Below are 10,658 nucleotides of genomic sequence, written 5' to 3'. Positions count from 1 at the left end.
GGTAGTATACATCGGAAATTATTCAAAAATTAAAAAAAAATGTGAAAAAAGGATTCTAAACGCAGGGGAAGGCATTTTAAATTTATTTCAGCTGTTAGCACTTAAATTTTCATTGAAATTTTGAAGTTTTTGGATTTTTTGCCCCGGATTTTTCGGGTCGACTTTGAAGAGGGCAATAATAAAACAGGAGAAGTGAAGTTTGCCGTAGATCTATCAAAATTATCTCCCAAACCGAGGGGCGGGACAATAGTAAAAAAATAAATAATTTAATTAATTAACTGCCGAAATTAATTAATTAACGATTGTTTTCGATCAAAACATCGCCACCTCTTTTTGCACCACATTGATTTGACAGTTTGACGGATTGACATTGCGCACGATTGTTGTTGTGTTTGGTGCAATTTGATTGTCGCCGAAAAGTCGGTCTAATAGGAGAATGCATTCTCCCGGGTGTGGCGGTCCATCGTAAGATCACTCCGGTGGACATTCCGGCGGCGGAGAAGGCTGGTTCTACAACCACAACCAAGGTGGATGCCACAAAAATCTCAACGGAGTTGGCGGTGGTGGACACCCGGATCAGCAGCAGGAGATGTTTCTCCAGGTAAGCGTTTGATTGCGGCAGGAGATTGTGACTTCGGTGAATCGTGGCACAATCCGGCAGGTTTTCCTCCATTTTTGTGTGTATATAAATTATACTTTCTCGTTTCAGGATCAATTGCCATCCAAAGAGTTTCCGAGAAGGAGGTCAGCCATCCTGTCGGCAAACCTGGTTCGATGATCACTTCAACGATGATGTTTCGCAGCAGCAGCACCACCACCACTACCATTAAAGGAGGGGTAACTGGAACAATGGTCCTCGGGTGGTCCTAGAATTTTCGTGATAACCGTCAGCCGACGAACGACCCTAACGGTCAACGGGGTCGGATGTGGAAGAGGTCAATCTGCTCCGAAAACGCGCCAACGAGCCGAACGACCTTCTGCTGGACGAGTGCTGCATCCTCCCGAACCGGGTGCGCATCCCCCAGTTGCAGTCAGGCATCGGGAACGAAACGTTCAAGTTCAGTCTGGAGATTCTGAATATCGAGAATAATGTTTTAACAATTGAGCAGAAAGCCGCTAGTGATGCCGGTGCGGACCGTGCCCGATCGGCGATACAAGAAACGTCCGCCGAGCCCGATTCATTCGAGAGTAGGATTTGGCCAGGTCATCTCAGAATTTGAGTTCAACAAGAAGGTATTATAAAAGTTGTTTTAGTTGAACTCTAATTATTTAATTCACTGCTGCATTCTTTTAGGCCACCTTCATCCACGTCGCAATAAAGAGACAAATGGTCCAAATCAGGCCGCTTTAATGGTGAGCGACACATCTAGCTCAAATCCCAGCAGCGTGACTGCGTTTCTGCATCTTTACCGTCCCGGGAACCGTCAGCGGGAATCAACAACGAATTCCTCTGTAAATAGCGACAACCTCCTTCCAGTCCGCCGGAACGTTGAACTCCGTCGGATCGTCGCTTGAAGAAGCGGATATGTGGTGGTGAGATTCGACAAGTGATTTTTTAAATTTCAAACAAGGGTCAGATTGACCAGGAGCTGAAAGCGAACCCCGTGAAAGGCCGTCCAGAACGTCTAAACCCGATTGGTCAGAATATGGTGAATGAAATTGCTTTGAAATATAAACTAGGGTTTAAAATAACTACACAGAAAAAAATATGTAAATTTACACAGCACGAAATTACTGTTTCTTATGTAAACTCACTCAATGTAATGTTGAAATATGATGTAAAGAGTAAAAAGTCATGGAAATTACTCCAATGTAAATCTAAATCTAATGTAAATCATGAATGTAATGGAAACGTTGAGCATGGAAACTCAAATCTGATGAATTTCTACCCGTGTTCGGCTTCCTGTAAATTCCTATTTAATGTAAATCATATATCCAATGTATTTCTGCCAAACGTTGACTTCGAAACTACCCAAACTAAAAATAGAAATATTTGGTTCTCTTTCTATCGCTCTCATACTTCGCTGGCCTACTGCCTGAGCCTCGCGCTGAACAAGTTGATCCTTTAGTCGCTCGTTTAAAAAATGCGAAGATGGCTCAGTCGGCAGCGGGTAGCAGCAGTAACACCGAGCATTCTACCCGTCGTCCGTTCGATTCCAGTCCAGCGTTATTCCATTTGGCCATCGACGAGAAAGGGGAAAGGGGACGCCCCTACCTGCGTTTCCTTTTGCTGCTCGCTTCACTCATTTTAAAATAGAACATAGGCCACACCCTTTTCCTACTGCAATCCAAGTCGAGCTTCTCATTCCCATTGGCCAATCAGAATTAGTTGATTTGAACTAATGTGAATTTCAAAACTAATGTAAATTCCAAAACTAATGTAAATTTTCAAAACTAATGTAAATTTCCAATGAATCTAATGTAAATTTCCAATGAACCTAATGTAAATATACATCATTTATCATGATACCTTTTGGTACATGATAAATAATGTAAATTTACAGAAATATTTTTTTCTGTGTAGTATTTATTTAAAACAATTGGACAATCGCGTACGCTTCGTACTCCCCGGATCGGTTCAGCCTGCCACGATGGTGTTGCATTTTTTTCTGGTTCTGCCGGTAATTTAGCAGTTTTTGGGCTGCTGCTGACAGGGATTCTGACCACGATCCTGACCCTGCTGCTGCTGTTGATGATAACAGTGCTGATTCAACATCGGATGATTTTGCTGAACCTCCTGAACCAGCCGCTAGTTGAAGTGCAACGGCGGCAACCATGTTAAACGCCGGAGGAAAGTTTACTGGAATCGTAAACGTCGGCTGGTTCGTTATGCCGGGAAATCGTCCGCCAAATAGATACGCATCTAAGCGGGTTTCGACAACGGAAAGTTTGGCCGAAGACCGATGAAGAAACCACCTACAATAAACATAAAATTAATCAACAATCTCCCATCATTCAAAATCCCCTCCTTACTTTTCTCCCCGCTGCTGATTTGCCGGATGTGACGTCGGATGCCGCGTTTCTGGCATGTTCGGCATAATCAACACGTTCAGATCCAGCTGCAACCTCGCTTCCCTCTGTTTCAACCGGACCAAATCTTCGTGCACTCATCCCAGTCATTCAGCTCGTCGAACTCCAAATCGTCCGGCACATGCCGATGCCTTCGCCTCCGCAATCCTCCACTAGATGCGTGTCGAAGCAAAAGAATGGTGGCACCGACCTCGAATCGCAAGTTTTCATAAAAAATCCTAATTACGACATATTTTCTTTCTAAAACTAAATCAAAACAAACTTGACAGTTCTGCCAGCGAAAGTGACACGAGGCAAATCAATGTTTTCAAAGCAGGTGTGGTGCTGTCAAATATTAAATGACGCGAGAAATTTAATTCCTTAATTAATTAAACGCAAAAATTAATACATTAAGGCCAATGTCACGCCCCTCGTCCCAAACACGTTTTTTTTTAAATTGGCCGCACAGTGTTAATATGGAATAACATGACAAACACAAAAAAAAATACAAAAATAAGGTTGGGACCATCCACAAACCACGTGGACACTTTTTTGGAAATCTCAACCCACCCCCCCCCCCCTTTCGTGGACAATTGTCCATACAAAAAAAAACTTTTTTGTATGGATCGTGGACAATCGCCATAACCCCCCCCCCCCCCCTAAAGTGTCCACGTGGTTTATGGATGGTCCCGTTGGAAATTGTAAGATATTCTGTAAACTGCACTACTCGACATTTTTTTATAACACGGATTTTTTCCTTACCATACGGATTTTCGAACCTCTTCGCGGGTTTTTAAAAGGCCGGAATTTTTATAGGGAATTTTACGCATCATACGGATTTGTACGGAATTTTAACAACTTTTTAATCATTGAATTGCTTTTTGATTTGGTTGAAGCTTTTGTTACCTAGAAATTTTATTTTTCTGTGAGTTTGATTTAAAAAGGGAGAATTTTCCGGGATTTCCTCAATTCAAACCTGATTATCAATAATTCTAGAGTTTTTGAACTATTGTTCTTTCATATGTTGATAGGACCTTTTAAAAAAAACTCTACACCCAAAACTGGCAGCGCTAGTCCGAGAGAATGATTGTTTCGAGTCGAGAGAATAGTGGTACCATTCACGGACGCAGAGAACCCAGCTCGAGATGGGCGATAGAACTATTCTCTCGAGGTTCATTTGCAAAAAAGTCAAACAAAAAACCAAAAGTGTCGACAACGGGAATCGAATCAGAGACCTTTGACAAACCAATCCAATGACTTAGCTGCCTCGGCCACCACAGCTTCATGACCAAGGAGAAGTCAGAAGTCGATGTATGACACTTGTTGGAGATTTATTGATTCATCTAACGAATGAACTCATTTGTTATGATGGTGTGAGTTGGTACCATTATTCTATCGATTTTGGCACTGAGCCCTCAATAAATTTTGAGAGAACGATTATCTCGACTCTGAATTTTGGGTGTAGTATTGTTCTTTCAAAAACTCCTTACTAAATATATTAATCCATTTCCAAAGGCTTTCTAAAACTTGTGAAAACATTTGAACATTTGAATTAACAAATCTAGAGTTTTTTCAAAGGTCCTATAAACTGTTGTGTTTCACATGTTATAGGACCTTTTCAATAAAAAAAAACTCTGGAAAAGTGTTCGTGAAAACACTAAGAACGATATTATTCGTAAAAGCAAACTTGACATTTCGTGAACTTTTAAACGTTTAACAAAAAAAGAAGAACATAATGATTTGATTCAAATCACGGTTTATTTTATGAATACTTTTAAAGCGCTCTGATAGCATTTTGTAAAATTTGTTAGCTGTCAAAACGGAACAGTTTTATATTTTTAATTCTCAAATTTATTAAATTTAATTCATCTAAATAATTCATTGACAGTTTTTTTTTACACCATGGTGTCATATCGGCAAAGTGTACGGATTTTTGCTCAGCAAGAGTTGGTAGCCTTATGTATGATAGATTTGCTAGCACACAGATAAAAATTGACGCACATGATTGCTCAAGATGATTCCATAGCATTTAGGCCCAAAATTTACAACTTCATTGATTAATTATAAATTAAGATTATTTTTACAGTGATTAGTCTTTTTTGCAAATTGAAAACATGTTTAACAAGATCAAATGTATTTCGTTTAAATTTTAAGATTGACAGTCACCATGCCAAAAATTGTCTGAAGGCTCGTGAGATCTCGAAATTGGAAGCGACAGATAGAGTACTCACAGTAGCTCTAATGAAGATTCATTTCACGGAGTCTGTGACAAGGCCACAAAGATGATGAATACTGATTGCGCGATATCTCCATCAGTCACGTGGAATTTGCAGCCCCTAATCGAGTCACAATTGGATAGATGGGGAAGAATTGTGCGGAGAAATGCCCTTGACCGCTGCTGTGTGACAGTGGAGTGGAAGATGTTTGACTTTCAATAGATTGCTTTCTTTTTTTCAGCTGGAATCGTCCAATTGTGCATAAGTAATTCGATTACTGAAAGTGCCATCGGCAGGAGTCGATCCGCTCAACTCCGTCATGTTGAGTGGTGGAAACACGATGGGTTGGTTGATTACATTTTTCCACTTTTCTACGTCAGTCAGTGATTGTAATTTTCATCGAGGCTTCTCTGGAAGGAGAGTCTCTAAGAAAAGATTGGCATCCTTTTTTTTTTCAAATCACGCACAGCTAATGAGAACAACACGTAAGTGAAATTTAAAATACTAACAATTCAGTGCTTACGGCAACCTAACTGCGTCGTGATTTCGCGTCTCAACGCTCCAAATGGGATTAAAACAGAAGCTCCAACAGAGAACAGACACTCGAAATCCGGACCATCTGCCCGCTGGAAAATGCTAGTTACTGGAGGTTGACAGTGAAAAAACAGATTCTTAAATTTGAAAATTCATGAAAATTAAAAAATTTGATAAACAGGGAATATCAAAAAAGAACACAATTTTAAATAGAACCGGAGTTAAAAAAATAGTGTGTCAATATTCCCAGTCGTCACCCTCCTCGTTCAACTCCGTTGGCCCTGAAAATAGTTGTTTGTACAGCAATTTCAACAAAAAACAAAACAAACAAACAAAGAAAGAGTCATGAATCTCCACAAAACTTCCTCCTGTAGACCCCTCCCTCTCTCTGTGAGGAGTACATAATCCACTTTGGAGCCACAACACAAATCATCCACGTGGCGGCGCTCTTGCTGCTGCTGCTGGAAGTGCATCGAATGGCATTGCAGCGACGTCGCGGATTCCTGCGGGACATGACCCCAGCACAACATTGCTTCTTCCAGTCCTGCTCGCTCGAAGATTTATCTATAATACCATTTTGTGCTGGCTGTGCACGTGTCCTCTGCAAAAGTATGATTGCGGTTTCGACCCACTACTGCCTGGTGCTGCTGCTTTTGCTCGGGGTCTGTGAGTTTCTTGAGAGTTGCTTGCTCTGTTTGCATTATCTTATCTTGCGATGTGATGTTGTTGTTGGACCTGTACCTGGATGAAGCCGGTAGGATTACACCGTTTTTCGTCGTTGTCGTACTATTTTGTCGCACGTGCATTTTTGGTCAAATTCAGTTTAGGGCGCTTTTTTATGCAGCTCACAATGCCTCACCTTTTGACCTTCACAGATCACCAAAATTTGATTTCAATCCTGGGATATTCGATAAATGCCTCAGAAACTCCGTGCATTGTAGTCACTTTTCATATGAAAAAAGTCGTGCTAAGGGGATTTCAGGTAAGAACGCGTTTGACACACGTACATGCCCGACTACCGTAAACATTTGTAACTGGGTAATTCTCTACCAACTCACACGAAATCGGGAAAAGTTGCCCCGACCTCTCTTCGATTTGCGTGAAACTGTGTCCTAAGGGGTAACGAATCCGAGGTCCATTTTTTGATATCTCGTGACGGAGGGGCGGTACGACCCCTTCCATTTTTGAACATGGGTAATTCTCCGCCAACTCACACAGCAGTTGCCCCGACCCCTCTTCGATTTGCGTGAAACTTTGTCCTAAGGGGTAACTTTTGTCCCTGATCACGAATCCGAGGTCCATTTTTGATATCTCGTGACGGAGGGGCGGTATGACCCCTTCAATTTTTGAACATGCGAAAAAAGAGGTGTTCTTCAATAATTTGCAGCCTGAAACGGTGATGAGATAGAAATTTGGTGTCAAAGGGACTTTTATGTAAAATTAGACGCACGATTTGATGGCGTACTCAGAATTCCGAAAAACGTATTTTTCATCAAAAAAAACACTAAAAATGTTTTTAAAATTCTCCCATTTTCCGTTACTCGACTGTAAAATTTTTTGAAACATGTCATTTTATGGGAAATTTCATGTACTTTTCGAATCTACTTTGACCCAGAAGGGTCATTTTTTTCATTTAGAACAAAATTTTCCATTTTAAAATTTCGTGTTTTTTCTAACTTTGCAGGGTTATTTTTTAGAGTGTAACAATGTTCTACAAAGTTGTGGAGCAGACAATTACAAAAATTTTGATATATAGACATAAGGGGTTTGCTTATGAACATCACGAGTTATCGTGATTTTACGAAAAAAAGTTTTGAAAAAGTTGGTCGTCATCGATCATGGCCGTTCATGGTCACGAACGACGAAACAAAGAGAACCGCAAAAAGTAACTTTTTCAAAACTTTTTTTCGTAAAATCGCGATAACTCGTGATGTTTATAAGCAAACCCCTTATGTCTATATATCAAAATTTTTGTAATTGTCTGCTCTACAACTTTGTAGAACATTGTTACACTCTAAAAAATAACCCTGCAAAGTTAGAAAAAAACACGAAATTTTAAAATGAAAAATTTTGTTCTAAATGAAAAAATGACCCTTCTGGGTCAATGTAGATTCGAAAAGTACATTAAATTTCCCATAAAATGACATGTTCCAAAAATTTTTACAGCCGAGTAACGGAAAATGGGAGAATTTTAAAAACGTTTTTAGTGTTTTTTTCGATGAAAAATACGTTTTTTCGGAATTCTGAGCACGCCATCAAATCTGGCGTCTAATTTTACATAAAAGTATCTTTGACACCAAATTTCTATCTCATCACCGTTTCAGGCTGCAAATTATTGAAAAACACCTCTTTTTTCGCATGTTCAAAAATGGAAGGGGTCGTACCGCCCCTCCGTCACGAGATATCAAAAAAACGGACCTCGGATTCGTGATCAGGGACAAAAGTTACCCCTTAGGACAAAGTTTCACGCAAATCGAAGAGGGGTCAGGGCAACTTTTCCCGATTTCGTGTGAGTTGGTAGAGAATTACCCACATGCGAAAAAAGAGGTGTTCTTTAATAATTTGCAGCCTGAAACGGTGATGAGATAGAAATTTGGTGTCAAAGAGACTTTTATGTAAAATTAGACGCCCGATTTGATGGCGTACTCAGAATTCCGAAAAAACGTATTTTTCATCGAAAAAAAAAAACACTTAAAAAGTTTTAAAAATCCTCCAATTTTCCGTTACTCGACTGTAAAATTTTTTTGGAACATGCCATTTTATGGGAAATTTAATGTTCTTTTCGAATCTACATTGACCCAGAAGGGTCATTTTTTCATTTAGAACAATATTTTTCATTTTAAAATTTCGTGTTTTTTCTAACTTTGCAGGGTTATTTTTTAGAGTGTAACAATGTTCTACAAAGTTGTAGAGCAGACAAGTACAAAAAATTGATATCTAGAGATAAGGGGTTTGCTTATAAACATCACGAGTTATCGCAATTTTACGAAAAAAAGTTTTGAATAAAAAAATGAAAATACAAAAAATAAAATGGTCGAGATCAGCCGATTTCATAGAGAGTTGCTTACGACATTGTCCATTTGGTCGCTTTCTTGTACATAGGTGTATTTTTTCACCCTTGTTGTATAATACAAAGGTGTTATAAAAATTATAAAAGAAACCATACGACGGGAATGTTCAGAGCAACCGAATAAGGGTCCGGTTTTAACACCTAAACTCTCAAGCTCGAGAAAAAGGAGGAATTTGTATGGAAATTCCCCCTTTTTCTCGAGCTTGGGAGTTTAGGGTTTAATGAAGCATGAATTGCGTTTTTTCATAACTGGATTTTTTTGAAAAGGTCCAAAAAACCAAATTTTCAGTTTTTGCTTTATGGGTGTTTTTTAATACTTCTGACTCAAGGCGGTTTTAAAAACACCCAAGAAGCAAAAACTGGAAATTTAGTTTATTGGACCTTTCAAAAAAAAAAAAAAAAACTCTAGATATTGGGAAAGTTGGTGTCCAAAGGATTTTTTGTAAAATTTTATTCTTGTCTTTTTGGATTTTCTTTGATTAATTAAAATTTATTGTTTACGTTTAATTTCACTGGTAATAAAATCTAAAGAATATTAAAAAAATAATTAGGTTTGGAAAACCAACTTGAATCTTTTACCGCAAAGATGATATTTGTAACATTTTGGTCCAGCTTCTCCAAGGTAAACTTTGAAACGTCCCAGTCGATTGCATATAAATATCCACGCCGTTTTTTCCTAGACCACACTCCTGGTAGGCAGCAGCTCCTCCATCCATCGGGCCAGGAAATGTGCACTTATTGCCTGTCGACACGGTTGCCAAAATCAACAAATTGAAATGTTCCCACCCGATCAACGATCTACCTCTTGCTTGGATGTAGCCATTGGTGATGACAATTTTTTCGTTCGATCTGCTGCGAACTGTGACAAATTTTATTTTTAAACAGTGACTTAATTTTAGCTTCATTTTGGTTGACCTTCGTTTGTAGAATTCACTAACCTCAAAGTGTACTAATTTGAATAGAAGTGAAACCAATCAGTCGAAATTGTGTCAATTTCAATCAATTAACATCACCACCCACGCATCGTTTCAGCTAATGAATTTTAAATGTTTTTTCATGAGTTCATGTTAAAGGCCGGCCTACGCCCCTTTGATGTGGACAGAAGTTTATAAAATGTGTCTCATTATGCGAGGCCAGTTGTGTTGTTCGACAACGATTTGATTGGCTTATCTCACGAACCGTGTGAGTGTGTGGTGTCAACTCATTTGTGGAACCCAGTGAGGGCAATAAAAAGTACAGTTTCAGTGCAAGCATAATTAGTTATGTTAATAAATGCTCCGCCAATTATCGGTAGCAGGTTGCTCATTTATTGATGAACGGCCACAAATCAGAGCTTATCAGCATATTTGAGAGGATTTTTTCCAGCGACACATTTGAACGACAAGATTTTTTTTTTCAATTTCATCCAATTGGTGGCAGAGAGTTGCATGCTTTACTCAAATCAAGTCCTTTCATTCAACATGCTTGCTCTGCATTGCAGGAGGGAAAATTATGCCTCGTATTGTCCAATTTTCAACTCATTCTCACTCCATAACTTTGCGCTGACAATCTTGCACCGCGGTATAAATAGAGCGAATTTCATTTTAAATTTTCCATTTCCTCACACGAACGTGGGTTTTCATGCGGTATTCGCTCGTACTAGGAAATGTCCACTTCGCAGCCAGATATGAGCGACACCAAAATGTGCTTTCCGATGTTGATTGATTATTTTAAAAACTCAACAAATATTTTGGAATGCTTCTTTTTATTTGTTAAGATGCTGACAAATTTTGTATACTTTAGTGGTACCTTGAACATTTTCGCCTCAGTTTATGGTAATTGTTTCTTTA

The 10,658-nt window shown here is 39.1% G+C and overlaps 1 long non-coding RNA gene across 1 annotated transcript; it reads left to right on the top strand.

The window, feature by feature from the left end:
- The first annotated feature begins 257 nt into the window (after positions 1-257).
- LOC120427237 (uncharacterized) lies at positions 258-1,689 on the top strand. Its single transcript, XR_005606841.2, has 3 exons — positions 258-601; positions 710-1,233; positions 1,295-1,689. It is a non-coding gene; the product is annotated as an uncharacterized LOC120427237 (long non-coding RNA).
- The last annotated feature ends 8,969 nt before the right edge of the window (positions 1,690-10,658 follow it).

Source organism: Culex pipiens, chromosome 3 (genome assembly GCF_016801865.2).
Source record: "Culex pipiens pallens isolate TS chromosome 3, TS_CPP_V2, whole genome shotgun sequence".
NCBI classification, from domain to species: domain Eukaryota; kingdom Metazoa; phylum Arthropoda; class Insecta; order Diptera; family Culicidae; genus Culex; species Culex pipiens.
The sequence above is the reverse complement of the archived record's forward strand: the minus strand, read 5'-3'. Positions and strand labels throughout refer to the sequence as shown.